Source organism: Apis florea, unplaced genomic scaffold (assembly GCF_048593485.1).
Source record: "Apis florea isolate Af1SG1 unplaced genomic scaffold, ASM4859348v1 contig_1603_pilon, whole genome shotgun sequence".
Taxonomy (NCBI): Eukaryota; Metazoa; Arthropoda; class Insecta; order Hymenoptera; family Apidae; genus Apis; species Apis florea.
Genome location: NW_028256408.1, coordinates 678198 through 693162, shown reverse-complemented (window position 1 = coordinate 693162; position 14965 = coordinate 678198). Strand labels below are relative to the sequence as shown.

Below are 14965 nucleotides of genomic sequence, written 5' to 3'. Positions count from 1 at the left end.
TACAAACGAAATTTGAAGGAATGTATTATAAGTATTTAGGTATATATTAGAAATTATGGAGTAATTAAATTAAATTATATGAAAAATCTTAAAACACGAAAGATATAATTTAGAAAATTAATTTTAATAATATATTTATACTTTTAATAATTATAAAAACAAATCATTTTATCGAGATAAAATTACTTTTATCTATAGTTAGAGAAAAGTACTTGAAGATTGTGTAATGTAATAGTAAAAAAATTTATTTAAAAAAATTAAATAATTTTTATTGGTATATATGGTACCATTTTTTATCAAATTATGAACTGAATTTTATAGAAAAAGTATTATCAATATTATCAATATTAATATCAAAAATTTCTCTTTACAGTTCTCTTTTTTTTTATAGAAATTAAAAATACGATATTTTGATTCTATATAATTATTATTTCTTATTTATTAATCGTATTTCGCATTAGTTATATATATTATAGAGAAAAATTTTGACTTTCATTCCAAATGAATTCTTTCTTTGGAAACATTGAGAATAAAGGATATATTGTATTTAGTAAAATTTTATTCGAAATGAAAATATTTCTAGATATTGCCATGTTTGCTTCTTATGTTAAATTAAAATGTTAAAACATATTAAATCTACAATATGTAAATTAACTTCAAACATTCAGAATTGTTCACTATTTAATATTGTATAAAATTTCATTATAATGCAATATTTACTATATTATATTTACAATATAAAATTCAGTTATGAGATTTACAAAATTTTTTAACACGTTGATTGATTAATACAATCATTGCTATGGAATCAATTTGTACTTACAATATATCCTCCCCTCGAAATTTGTCTAACTACGTAAAATATCTTTCATGTGATCACAATCTTCAAGCACCTGTTTTCATTTCAAAATTCAAACAAAATACGCTATACAATTTATTATAAAGACAAAATCGTTTTATGAATGAATTAAGAAATTAATACATTCCTTCGAAAATTGATTAAAATCAAACGACACATTCTTCTGGTGATCACGATCTTCAGACACATATTTTCATTTCGAAATTGAAACAAAGCACACTGTGCACACTGGCACAAAAAGATCGTATGATTGCGAAAACACGTGGAAAATAGGTCGACGAATTGGTAATCGTTACAATACCGTTCCCTTTCTTCCCTAGTCTCGCGTTTTTGAAGGTGTCAATGCGAAGGGGTCTCGCGACGTACTCGCAATTATATCGTTTCCTCTTTTCTGCCGTGGCACTCGTCGCTGGTGGTAGTGTATTTACCGCGGTGTTTGACATTGCCTGCGATACACCGTAAATAGGGCACAGAAATGTAGGTCGATCGTTAAAATTCTCATTTAAAAATCCCGTAGCTGTAGCGTGAGGAACACATAAAGAGGGGAGAAAGATTGCAGGAAAGAGCAGGACAAATATGGAGAAAGAAGGAAGAAAAGACAAATAGGGCCGGACTAAAAGAACGATAGGATGATGTTACCGTGAAAAGGACGGGTTCTGATGCGCGAATGGATTTGCGTGCCCATCCCGAGTGCTGACTTATTAATTTTTTCCATTCAGGCTGATTGCTAGACATTCATTGTTCCACGTCTTGTTTTTTTTTTGAAAAATTACGTTGTCTGATTCTGGCTTGATTAGAGTTATAAAAACGTACCATTTGCCTCTCATGTTGGCGTTTCAATTTGTTGGAGAAATTTTGCGTATGATAATAGACTATAATTTATAATAGGAAAGATTCATTAGTTTTATTTTGATGATATTAATTGATTTTAAGGCTTAATCAATAATTAGATAAAAAAACTTATTCTCTCTTCAAAAACGTATAAATGAAAAAGAAAATTGAAATTACATACAATTATATATCAATTATGTATCTATCGTTTAAAATCAAAATTCTAAATTTTAATATTTTTATAGTAAGAAAAGATTATCAAAATTAATTATTCTCAGGTAGAATATTATATAAAATGCAAATTTTAAGCAAATTAGCTTAATACAATATAACATGCAGAGTAAACTGAAGATTTTTCTGGCTTGTGTGTATTTTTCTATAATTTTAATTCAAAATTTAAATAACTAAATAATTTAAATAAATTTAAATATTTTTTATTTTATATAAAATAATTATGAAATTTAAAATTAATATAATATCACACGAAGTGAAAATTTTTTAAAAATTTTATTATATCTAGAAATGAGAGTAAGCGAAGCTTTTGTAGTTTAAAAAATATTCAACATGTTTGGACTCAAGATTTTTAAGAAGTACTCTGCATGTTAAAAGATACGAATAATGGACCTTTGCCAGCGTCGTATTAACGCTCTGTTAGAGTTTCAAAATGTCCAGAGTGAAACTACAGTTCTAGAAATGATAAAGTACAACTAGCGTTCAAGCGTTCAAGAGTCGCGATACGAGTTTCAATGTGATTTCGCTAACATGGAAACGAACCCGAGTTTCATATATCTGTCGTACTAAAAAAAGGATTCACTTTATGCGAGAGTTTGTTGGTCGTTTTCGTATTATCAAATTTTTTTTTATTGTACTCGTTTTAATATTTTAGAGCTTTTCGTTTATATTGGATATATTTTTACGAAATATATTATTTATTTTTAAAAATTATTTTTTATCTTTATATTTGAGCGATATCTCTATATTTTGTTTTTTTTATTCGAAATAATTATTTTTCCTCTGTAAAATCAGAATACAGAAATAGAAATTAAGGGAGACTTGAAATAAATTTTCATAGTGAAAACGATTTATAACAAATTTTAATTATGTTGATTTCAAATTCGTGATTTCATTCAATCTAGATATAGTTGGCCATAAAAGTATTTAATTATATATTCGATGTATCTCATAGAAAATTATATTTTCAATAAAAGAATACAATTCGATACTTTTGATACGTATATGCATGTGTATATATAGTGTATATGACATTTTAGTTACAAATCCTTCAATTTTTATATTTTTTTTATTGACATACGAAAAATAGGCATGGAAAAATAGAGAAAAATATAAGATATCTCATATCAAGTGTATTGATTCCCAACACAATTTTTTTGAAAGATTAAAATTCTATGCATTAATTTATACGCAAAATATTTCATTGACTGATATAAATTAATTATCGATGCTAAAATATATTATATTTTTAATTTCTTTTACTCTATTATTTGAAATAACAATTTGATTGAAAATTTTGAAAAGCAAGACAAGAAAAAGGCTCATACGAAATGTATTTACTTTTCATTGAAAGAATAGAAAATACATAGATAAATTATAAATAGATTATATAAAAAATATCTAATTCGTGCATACAAATTATTAATTATTATCAATATTATATATATGTAATATATTTTTAATACAAATATATTATAACAAATATTCTAAACATTATATTTCCAAAACAAAATTTTTTTCCTTTGAATACAAAAATAGAATCCATCCAAAAGTAATATAGCATCCAGTTTTGAAAAAAGGATACACGAGATAGCGTCTTTCAAAGCGTCATGTGAACTATATGTACATATGTATATACATGCATAAAGAATCCTCAGAAATATCGTCAGAATAGGTATTTGCACGCGAGATATCTCATTCTTGGATAAAGAGGAGTTAATGTTGCATCATCGAATAGGTTCACCGACTCACTGGCATAGGTCTCGTTTTAGAAGCAATACTTCAAAGAAAATGTTTGTCAACAGCTTTCTAAACTGTTGCATCAGACGTGATCTGAATGTTCAATAGTGTTTACAATCGATCAATCGCATCCAAGACTATTCAGACAGAGAATGGTAGAGAAGTTTGGTAAGAAATGTAAATCCTGGTTTCTTGTTTGCTGGCTGTTCGTTCGAAGGAAACGAACATTGCGATATTACGGATTTAAAGCGTATATTTCGGTAAACAGTGGCGTATAAATATTCCCGTTTTTAATATTAAATCGAGTTCGAGATGGTATGGAGTGACAGGATAACAGAAATAGAACAAGTGGTTAGGTATTCCGATCCTTCGGTTGTCTAGCCACCGAAATAACTACGAATGCGACATGCAGTTTATTATCGTAACGAATATATAGCTTATTGGTTAGGTAAATATTTATAGATGTATCGATTAAATAATTAAGATTGTTAAAATAGTGGGTCATATCCATTGTGGTCGAGTTGAGCTCTGAAATATTTGTGAATTGATTTTGTCTTTTCTGGGTAATGTTTTTAAATACATTTAAATAAGTTATATTGTTTAAATATAACTTTAAATAATTATGTTGTAATAAATTGTACATAGAAATATTAATGAATAGAAATTATATATATACGGTTGGTTAAAATTAACGAACTACATGAGATATTTTATGAAAGAATTTATTATTTTTTTGTTTAATTGTTTAAGGATACATGATAAAAACAATCTTTGTTTAATTTCAATTATTAGATATAAATAGTTTTTCTTTTTTAATATAACAATTATAATGAATATCTCCTTAAAGAAAAAATATATTTATTGAGAAAAATTTAGATATTAAATATTTTTTTATTTTTCTGGAAAAGATAAAAATCGATTGGCTTTTTTTTTTTTTTACAAGATTTTTAACCATGTTGTAAATATATTAATATTTATTATGCAACATCTCGTTTAATCAATTTAAATGAACAAATATTTCATTCACTACTGGAATAATTTAATTTAGTTTACGATAATAAACTTTCCCTTTTATTATTCCCTGATGTTTTTATCATCAGTTTAATTTAAAAAATTTTTATTAAAATGAAACGATACGAGTTTCTACCTTTTAAAACGAACATCGTGATATATCGAAGCAATTTGTTGCTCGTCTATTTAGTAGGACAACTGTGATTGGCTATTTCGAACTTGTGTACACATACTCTCTATTCAAATGGTTTATACATATAGATAAAGATTCAAAAAGATCGAGGATCGATCAATTAGCTCCTGTTATATTTTCCCTTGTACGTTTTGATTCCTACTATTTTTTAACGTTTCAATGTATTAGTTCGTTAGTATGCATCGAGGTCAACTACAAACTTCAATCAAAGTAGAAAAGATCAATCACGTTCGATTTCATATTAGCACGGTTAAACTATTATACGTTTATTAGACGGAATAAATTTTATTAATACAATTCTTCGAGTTATTTATATATAAAAGCTATAATTGTATGTAATTTGTCGAAATTACATATCTAAATTTATTTGTAAAAAAAGTTAAAGATTAAATCGTATCGTACAGTATATGCTTTATCTTCAATATTTGAAAATATAAAAAATTGTTCATTTTTTATTTTTGAAATCATTAATATTCAAGTTTTTCTAGTTTACTAGTTTTTTGAAGAAAAGATTAGAAAATTTAGTTCCAAAATATATTATATAAAGTAATAGAATGAATATTTCATCAGTGTCAAATATAAATATATCTTCTATGCAAAGAATTTCCAATCTCCCTTTAAGTGTAGAATCTCATATCACTTTTAATGAAGAAAAGTATCATATTAGATTCTAAGAATTTGCTTATCAATATCCAAATGATAATATTATATTGATTATTTCAATCTTCTTTGAAAAATCAAATTTTTCAATAATAAAAGCAAAAGTCTCTAATTCTTTTTAATTGAAAATCAGTATTTGAGATAGAATAGCATATAAATATTTTTCAACTTGTAATTCTATTCTACATTATCTCACTTTCTGCCATGTGGTACCTGTATATATCATCGACTCAACCAATAATAAAAATAGCTGTGAGCAGAAGTGTCTTACACTATAGTTCATAATGATTTTGCCTAACCTTTTCTCGTCTCTATACAATATCCATGTACAATACATACATTTCCAATATGATACTTGAAGTATAATGTCGAAACGTGGGCGTAAAAAGTACTCTTAAAGTTGGGTCACGATTGATTCATGTTACATCTTTCAGTAGCACGAGAACGATGGTCCACACTCTCCAAACCAATTCACAATTGTTGGCAGAGGTTGCTACTTTTTCTATTCTATTTTTGGAACAAAGAACTGGAAAATTTCCTTCCAAAATACATTCTGTACATTTCTCTTCTACAAATACAACTATTTTTTTCACAATATTTGTATTTTTCTAACTCAAGTTTAGATCCACGTACATTATATACAATATGCATTTCTTATCTTTCTTTTTAAATCATTATAACAATTCCTTTCTCTTTCTCTCTCTATATCTCTCTATAATTTTCTCTCAAAAGTCAAATTCCTCTGCTACCTGACCCCATCCAACATGACACTCGTAAAAAAAGTATCCTTCAAGTATCCTTCGGCCACGATTGATTCACGTTACATATTTCGGTGTCACGAGGAGAACGATAGGGTCGAGACTGTTCTTCCAGGCCAATCGGCAGCTGGTGGCGTTGGCGGTACTGCGAAAACGTCGGTTCCTCGACGCGGGGTCGTGTCGCGCCGTTAGTAGACCAGGAGGGTGAGAGACGGAGCTAGGGCAAGAGCTGAGGTGAGGGTGGGGGTGGCTCGTGGGGAGGAAGGGGAGCGTTGCCGGCCGAGGGTGGTGGGCGTCAAGCTACGAAAGCTAGTATGTCGCAGAACGTAGATCGCGAGCGACGCGTTCCCCTTTTCGCGGCTTTCGTCCACGACCAAGCGTCCCCTGGGCTCGATCGTGTTGTTGAGAACACGTGGGGATGATCACGGCTCGGTGACAGTTGGCGTACGACCCGGTGCACAGTTGTGTGCATCTCCACCTGGCGAAACGTGCCGCGAAACATCCGTAACGGACCGATCGTTCCTCGACGGAACGTTTTCTCGGGATGTGGCTGTAAACAGCCGGCAGTTCGAGCTCGACACGACCTCTCGCGAGCGTGACGTATTTCCACCTGCCGTCCCAATATTGTGCTTTATCGGTTGGTGATCGAGACACGGCGTGTCTCACAGATGGAAGTGTGTTGTTCGACCGGAGTTTCGTGATTCGGTATGCTTTTACTTGCGACACGAGAGGAGATCCATCTACGGGAGAGGGATATATCCCATTGACCCACGTTACCTTTCCATTACCCGCTTTTCCCGGTCATTCACGAGTTGTCCATCTCGAGCTCGAACCGCTGGGTTGCAGGCTGGTGGTGGCCCGCTCGAGCTCGACGATGCTGCTCCACTGTGCCAATTATTCTTCTTCGTGTAAATTGTTTCCTTGGGCTAAGTAGTTTGTTAATTAGTTGAAAAACAACAATTGAGAAGCGGGATAATTTATTTAGATTTGTTTAGATGGAGAATTTATTTCTTATATATCGAGTTCGATTTAGATAATTGCGATTATCATTGCTGTTCCTGTTTCCATTCAATGAAACGAAACGAATTGAATTACATTCGTTAAATTACGGGCGATTAATTTTAAAAGACATAGGTAAATAAGAAATTAGAAATTTGAATTTGCAATTGTCCTTGTTTGCGATTTGATATTTTTAGTATTATGTACAATTACGTATGTATAATAAGGGATCAGGAATTCGTTTCAGAGATTTTGGTGTTTGCATTGCAACTGCGAATGCATTTCTGTGGTGATATGTCTATTTCACGTGGGTATATCTAATTTCGAGAAGTATCTGCAAATACCTCTTTTCGCGGGATATCTGACTGTTTCAATCTGGTCTGGGATAAAATAGAGGGAAGCATTGGACGTATCGGTCAGATCTTTCGAGTCTATGAAAAGGTGGATCGCGTTTCGTGCGCGTGTGAAAGAATCTCGTGTGGTGTTGGAGGGCGTTGATCTCGCGGGCGGTCACCGCGTGGAAAAAGCCGTCGAATGTCTTCGCCGTGAATAGAGTATACGCTTCTTATGTAAGCTTAACCAATGGATACAAAAGAGTGATGTTGGACTGTAATATTCTCGAGTATCGCTTTGCACAGTAGGATGACGTAAATATTGGCTGGTCCGGATGAAAACAGAAGCGGATGATTAGGCAGGGGACACGTTAATGCACCACGGTGGTATTTTAGGATCTCGACAGAATTTTCGAAAGACCTTTATGTCGACGAAGTCTCTTACTAATTTCTCTGTTAAATGCGTCGAGAAAACTTTGTTATAAAAAAATTTTTTTTTATTGTTTCACAAGATATTCCTCGATTATTAAATAATTAATTACAGATAACCGATTATATAATATATCCCAATATCTCTTCAAAATTTTATTCATCTTAATTTCTTCTAACTTCATTTCATTCTATAAACGTCTTAATGCTGGAATGATTGTTTCATATTTCGTTTACTTAAAATGAAAATCTTCGCTATTTTTCTATTTTCCACGATACGATCGCAATATACGCAAGTTCTATTTAATCGAAATTATAAAACATATATATTTATATTTCGTAGAAAGTCAAAACTTCGGATATTTTAATCAACAAGAACAGTATTGTCAAAATACTTTATAACGATTCGTTCTTTTAGAGAATATTCGATTCGTTAACGAGATTGCACGAATATAATCTGTCCCAGAATAAAATTACCTACTCGCATCCTGCCACGAAATAAACCTATCGATATTTCGTTAAGCGGCGCGCTGTGAGCGCTAATGAATTTAGTCTTGATTGACCGAAAACCAATAATTTCGCGGGTTCCCCCGGATAACTTAACCACCGTTCCCCGATCGGTGCGGTAGATTCCTCCGATTGCCACCGTATTTCACTTCGTGTCCCATTCCACCGTCATAATCGGTTCATCTTGCCAGCCCAGAAGTGGCTCTCCTTCCCTATCGCACGATCTTTGCCCCCGGCCGACCCCTACACGTCTCCGTTGAACGACGTTGAATCTCGTATCGTGGACAGGTTGTCTGACTCAGCTGTTAAGAAAACAGGGCCTCGATGAAAACTCGGTATCCGTGATCTGAAAGGGTAGATACACGCCGATATTTATAAAAATATGGAGCACCTTTCGAACGATAGATTCGAGACATCAAAACGATGAAAAAGTTTATATATACGTGTTAATACAGCAGTCTCGTTTTATTTCTGTCTCGCTTTCTCGTCTAATGGGAATTTGTTAAAATGCTTGTTGATCAAACGAGACTTGCGCGTACGTAAACTTTTTTTCGTTTCCATTCTTGGAAAATTTTTTTGAGCATTTAGTATATTCTCGAATCGACTTGGCGCAATCGTCTCGCATGTTAAAATTCCTTCACTCCAGTGTCTTAGCTCCGTCTTATCGGCTTTTGCTATCGGTATAATCGATAATCCTTTGGGGATTGCTCGAACAGTTGCAAAGAATGCTTGCGGAATTTGTGTGTTTCCCCTTGAATCGTTTCGATTTAAACGCCTACGCTCTCCACCCTCCGGAAACCGTTCGATGTTTCATCGATGCGCGGACTCGATGAAATATCCTTTTTATCGAGAAGCCTCCCTGCCAACAATTTGTTACGCCGTGTATTGGATGTCCTTATATTGGATCGAGAAAAAATAAAGGAAAAATATTTCAAGCTTCGGTATGCGCGTCATTTTTTCCGTTACACGGTTCCGTGCGTCCTCTGTGCAAGTTCATTTTTTTTTTTTCGAGGGAAATGTTAGAATTGTTCTTTAAATGTAGCGGTTTTTTTTTCATTGTTCATAATCTAATTATAAAAATGTTTCTGGCGAAAGAGTGGTTTTCATTTCCATTGCTCGTTAAAATTTTTCACGCGTTACGACTTCAAATACCGTGACAGTGTTTCTATTTATTTCTGATCTGAGCATTAAATTATATCGAGTGTGGTTGTGCATCAGGATACAAATATAAATTTATATCGGGAGAGATGATAGGAAAATGAATTGATCGTATTAAGTGTTTTTCTTTTGTCATCTCTTATGGATCGTATAGTGATGTATATATATGTAGCATGGATTTCCTTCTTATTATGGGAATCGAACGAATTAACAGTAATGGTAAAATAAAATTTAATTGCATGCAGATTCAATAATATATATATATATTTGTTTTAGTAATATTTAAATCTTATAGATTGTATATATTTATGAATGTATAATCAATTTGAATTTAATTTGATGTTTTTTTGGATTGAAATTTTAACTTTATTCGAAAAAAAACTTAAGATTTTTTTAAACGACAAGTGTTTAGTTCATACTTTTTCAAATTTTTAGTAATAAAAGATAAGCAATTATCGTGACGATTGTGTAATATTGTATAATATTAATTTTTATTTTAAAATTTCAATCAAAATCTTTCCAATCTTTTTTTTTTTTTTTAAATAAATGATAAATTCAAAAAGAAACATTTAAATTTACGATTTTGTCTATGTTATTTTATCTTAAAAATTTTTAAACATGCTTAAATAGTTTATCAAATAGTTTTTGTAAGAAATAAGCGAGGCGTTTAAATTTTGTTTAGAATGTAGAACAAAGATTAAGATAAATTTCCTTTTTTCATCACGATAAATTTCGTTTAGAGCAAAGTCAGTTGTTTTATGAAGTTTCCAATTTGAAAGTTCATTCTTCTCTATCCTTTTCTCATTGAGTATTCCGGTCGCGCGAAAATTTGTCTCGCTTGAAGTTAGGTGACTCTGTCTTGAAAATTCCTTGAATACTTTAATAATAAGGTTTTAGTTTCATCCCAGAAATTCCGTACATAGTCTAGCTAGTTTTAAAAGCGCAAGTGTAGTTTGTACATATTCTTACTTTATATAGTATCGATGTTATAAAACGATGTATTCGTGTATGGGTGAATGTTCGAGAAATAGTGAAATTGATGATGCAGGTTAGACAATTTATGTGAAAAAAAAAGCTGTTTCAGAATTATGAACGAGAATTCTAAATAATTATAGTTTTCATATACTTCACATACACAAATCACAATTTTTTTTATTATTTATTTATTTATTTATTTTTTTTTTTTTGGAATTAGTGCTCGTGAAAAATTATTAGAGTTTTTAGATATAAAAATGACATTCTCAAAATTTGAAATTTCATGCTTACTGTGTGAAAAATGTATTATTTATATATTTTTTAACACGTTTAATATTGATCAATTTTTTTTTATTATTGTAAAATTATGAAAAATTTATTTCCTTGTATTTCTATTCGATATCTGTTTTGTTTTTTAAACTAGAAAAAAATTTAAATGTCACTTCGATTTCTTTGTATTATCACTAAATCCTCCATTTCCGGATGGATAACAAAATTCTGACGGAACAAATTCAGACAAAACATTAAACAACTACTATAGAAAAAGTAATCCGCAAATCCAAATGTTTCAGTTATATTGAAAAAGGTTTCCACTATTATATATATATATTTCTCTTATATTTTGCAAGAATTTCAACGATAAAAGATTCCCGATACTGTACAAAAAATAAGATATATATATAATATAAAACGTAATGCTCTGTTATATAAATTATTTTATATATATATATAAACGTAATTTTGTTTTGTACAGATATATCGTCATGTATCGTTCTTCATATATTCAAATTCAAATCATTCGCGCATATGTATGATAGATATCCATTTATCAATGTAATACGAAATTACATTAATACGTATAAAATATTGTATGTAGCAGAGTATTACATTTCATTCTGATTTTCAACGTTTCGAAACTATTTTCGTGGAAATTATCGCATCGCCAATCGATTTTATTATTAATTTGGCACAAGTTTCGATGTTTAACAAGGTCTAAATTATCGGACCAATCTCGATTACAATTTTTGTAAAACATGTGTGTGTATATATATAAAATCTTTGGCGTTTCACTATGTACATGATCGTGGTATCGTGCTTGGCTCGATAAATTCTACAATAATGCATACGTATATCTGGCAAGCCTCTGATTTTTTACTTGTTGCGAAATTAATGAGTGGTCGATAGCGATTTGGCACGGTACGGTCTCCAATTTCGATCGTAATTCAATGGAAATGAATTTTTCGTAAATCGTTAGCGGTACAATTTTCGAGGATATTCGTTCTTTTCGCTTGATCTACATTTCGATGGATAATTATCGGAATGAAATTTCATGAATTATTTTTGGCAATATTTTATCCGATAAAATGCTAAAATTTAATAAAAACAATTTATGTTTTTTAATTTTCTTTCTCTTTTTACAAGTTCAATTATTGATTTCCTTGTTCTACGTTCGATAACTTAGATAAGATTTTTTTTTTTAATTTTTGGGAAGAATGTAAATTATAAATTATTTTCTTAGCAAATTTTAGTATTCACAAGCCAACAAAGTTAATTTTCTATAATTCTATGCGTAGAATAATCAATTCCAGAATTCTAAAAATCTTCGAATACATCTCTTACTATTTCCTCGAAAAGAATTCATCTGGATTGAAAAATTATCTGAATGGAGTATAATTATAACCTCTTCAAATGCTAAAATGTTTCTTTTGTTAAAGCTTTATCAAGTTCAGGAATATTCTAATCATTTAAATACCTCTATTATAAGTCTTTAAATTAATTTTTAATAAATTTCCTCTTCTTTAATAAGTACGTGATAAATACATTTTATTTTTACGAATCAAATTTATTCTAACTTCTAAAATCTATAAAATCTCTCTTCACCATAGAAACATTGTTACAAAATTGTTAATCAGGAAATTTTAACAACAATCTAAAAAATTCCGTATCACAAACATCGACCTACTAAATTACTATCTCCATAACCGTGTCAACTTCATTCACGAAATAGGTGCGAATGAACGGTATTCTGGACGAGGCAGAATAACTCAAACTACCGCGTCCGTTCAAAAATTCTCCAAAAGCAAATCGCATGTTCCTCCGCAGAAACGAGCGATCCACCCTTTCCTCAAGTCTTCGCGCCTTCTAAGCACACTTTCTAACCTTTGATCCTCTCCACGAAAGCGAGGAGGACCGATAATAAGAAACAAAGCGAAAGGGGAAGATGGAGAGAGTATAAAGAAAAGGGACGCGAAACGGCGAACTCTGCACAGTCGTAGGAGACCTGCGCGTTAGCGCATTGATTGAATTTTGTACGGGCACGCTGATGGAAGAGAGGGAAACCGTGGAACGACGGGGGATGGGCTGGCGGAGGGTTGCTAGATTTTTGAGAGTGGGGAAGGATCGAGCGGGGATTCGAAGCGACGGGTCGTCGTCGGGTCGGCGAAATTGTCGGGGGTGAAGCTAACAGCGCATACCGTCTTACCGAATCTCTTCACTATCCTCCTCCTCTTTTAAAACTGAGAAGTTGCTTCCAGCTTTTCTTATATCCTTCTTCCTCTCTTCCCTTCTTCGCCTCGATTCACTTCGTTTTTCTTTCCCGCCACGTTCCACTTGTCATTTCGTTTCGAGAGGGGCGAGAGAGGGAGCCACCGGCCCATGGGGCTTTTGCTGTTCTGACACTGTCAACAGACCGCGAAACTATTCGCCAAGATCGTTGGAAGTTTCAGATACGATCCGTCAACTTTAACATTACCGCGGATTTGCGACACGGGAACGAGTTTGAGGAAGTGGATTGGGCAACGGGGGTGAAAAGTTACTACTTGAGCAACGGATGATGAATTCTGTTTGTAGGATTAATTCTTTTTTTTTTTTTGTAGATAATCTTAGAAATGGAGTTTACTCGTGTTTAATGATGTAGGTAATTATTGAAAGGAAATATTTTATTGGGGTAATTTTTCCTTTAATGCTTCACGTATTATTTAATTCTTGATTCTTTGAACTCAAACTGGGTTTTAATTACACGTAGAATATTTTAATATAAATATGCACGTGTATTTTTTAATCGAAATTTAATCACTTTCTTTCGCAATAATTGATAATTTTAAATTCGGTATAGCAAATAACTTATTTTTGCTCTTCCTCTCTGACGGAGATGGTACGATAACGATTGTAGAAAAGAATTTTTATTCCAAAGTGAAGGTAAAAGCATAGAGGAAAGCTTAACCGCTAAAGAGCGGGATTAAAGAAAAATAGTGATCTCGGTTATTCACCATCCGTCTTAAAATTAGTTTCAACGTGGTGGAAAGTAAAAAACGTCGTCGTCGGTTAGGGATTTATCATTGCGGGAGAGAGTACACGAGAATGTTACATAAGAATGTTTTTTTCGTCGTTGCTCAGCCTTCGTGAAACTTGGGAATTGTCTTGGCAGAACGAGAGATCATTCTTTAGAGTTAAACTCATTGGAAAAACAGCTTGAGATTAAACTGTTATAAGTAGAGTAGTATTCTGTGTATAGGCAAATGTGTTTCCAGTAAGATAGAGAAAATCCAGAGGAAATTAAGAGATGAAGAATTTTTATTTTAAAATAAATTATCACTTAGATTTATTTCTAAACGTTATATTTCATTTTATATGTGTTACGTTTTTTAATCAAAGAAAGAGAGATTTCCATTCCATAAACAAACTATATTTGGATTGCAGTTTTGAACTATATTTGTTTTATCGAATTTTGTTGAAAACGAATGATATCACAAACTTTTATCAAATTTCAGTTGGACAAAATCTAATTTTCACACCTGTTAATTGTTATTTCCTTTTTTCTTTTTCACTTTTATAGTTTTCTATTTTTAGTTTTTTAATTGAATAAATATAAAATATTTATACGATAGATAAATAACGATTTATCTATATCCTAGCTATTCCTGAAATTTATAAAATTATTGTTATACAATCAAAGGGTGTAAAATGTAAAAGGATAAAAGCAAAGGAAATGAAATGAAATATCTCACTTTTAATTCATTAACGATTATATTATGTTAATATATATTAAATTTATATCAAATGAAATAATTCGATATTCATGAGATTAAAAATCATTTTGTGGAAGATTTTATGGAATAATAATTTACACTTAGCGATAAAAAGTTGTAATATCGATAGGAACTAGCAAAAAGTAGCTTAAAAAGCAAAATAGCTGAATCAAACGCGTATATATTAATTCGTTCATGTAATCCATCCACAATTTCTCAGTCACAGTGGCTTGTAAAAATCAATTAGCAGAGTT

The 14965-nt window shown here is 31.3% G+C and overlaps 1 protein-coding gene across 10 annotated transcripts in view; it reads left to right on the top strand.

The window, feature by feature from the left end:
- CASK (peripheral plasma membrane protein CASK) overlaps nucleotides 1-14965 on the top strand; it is a 235986-nt gene that overhangs the window by 53477 nt on the left and 167544 nt on the right. The window lies entirely within an intron of this gene.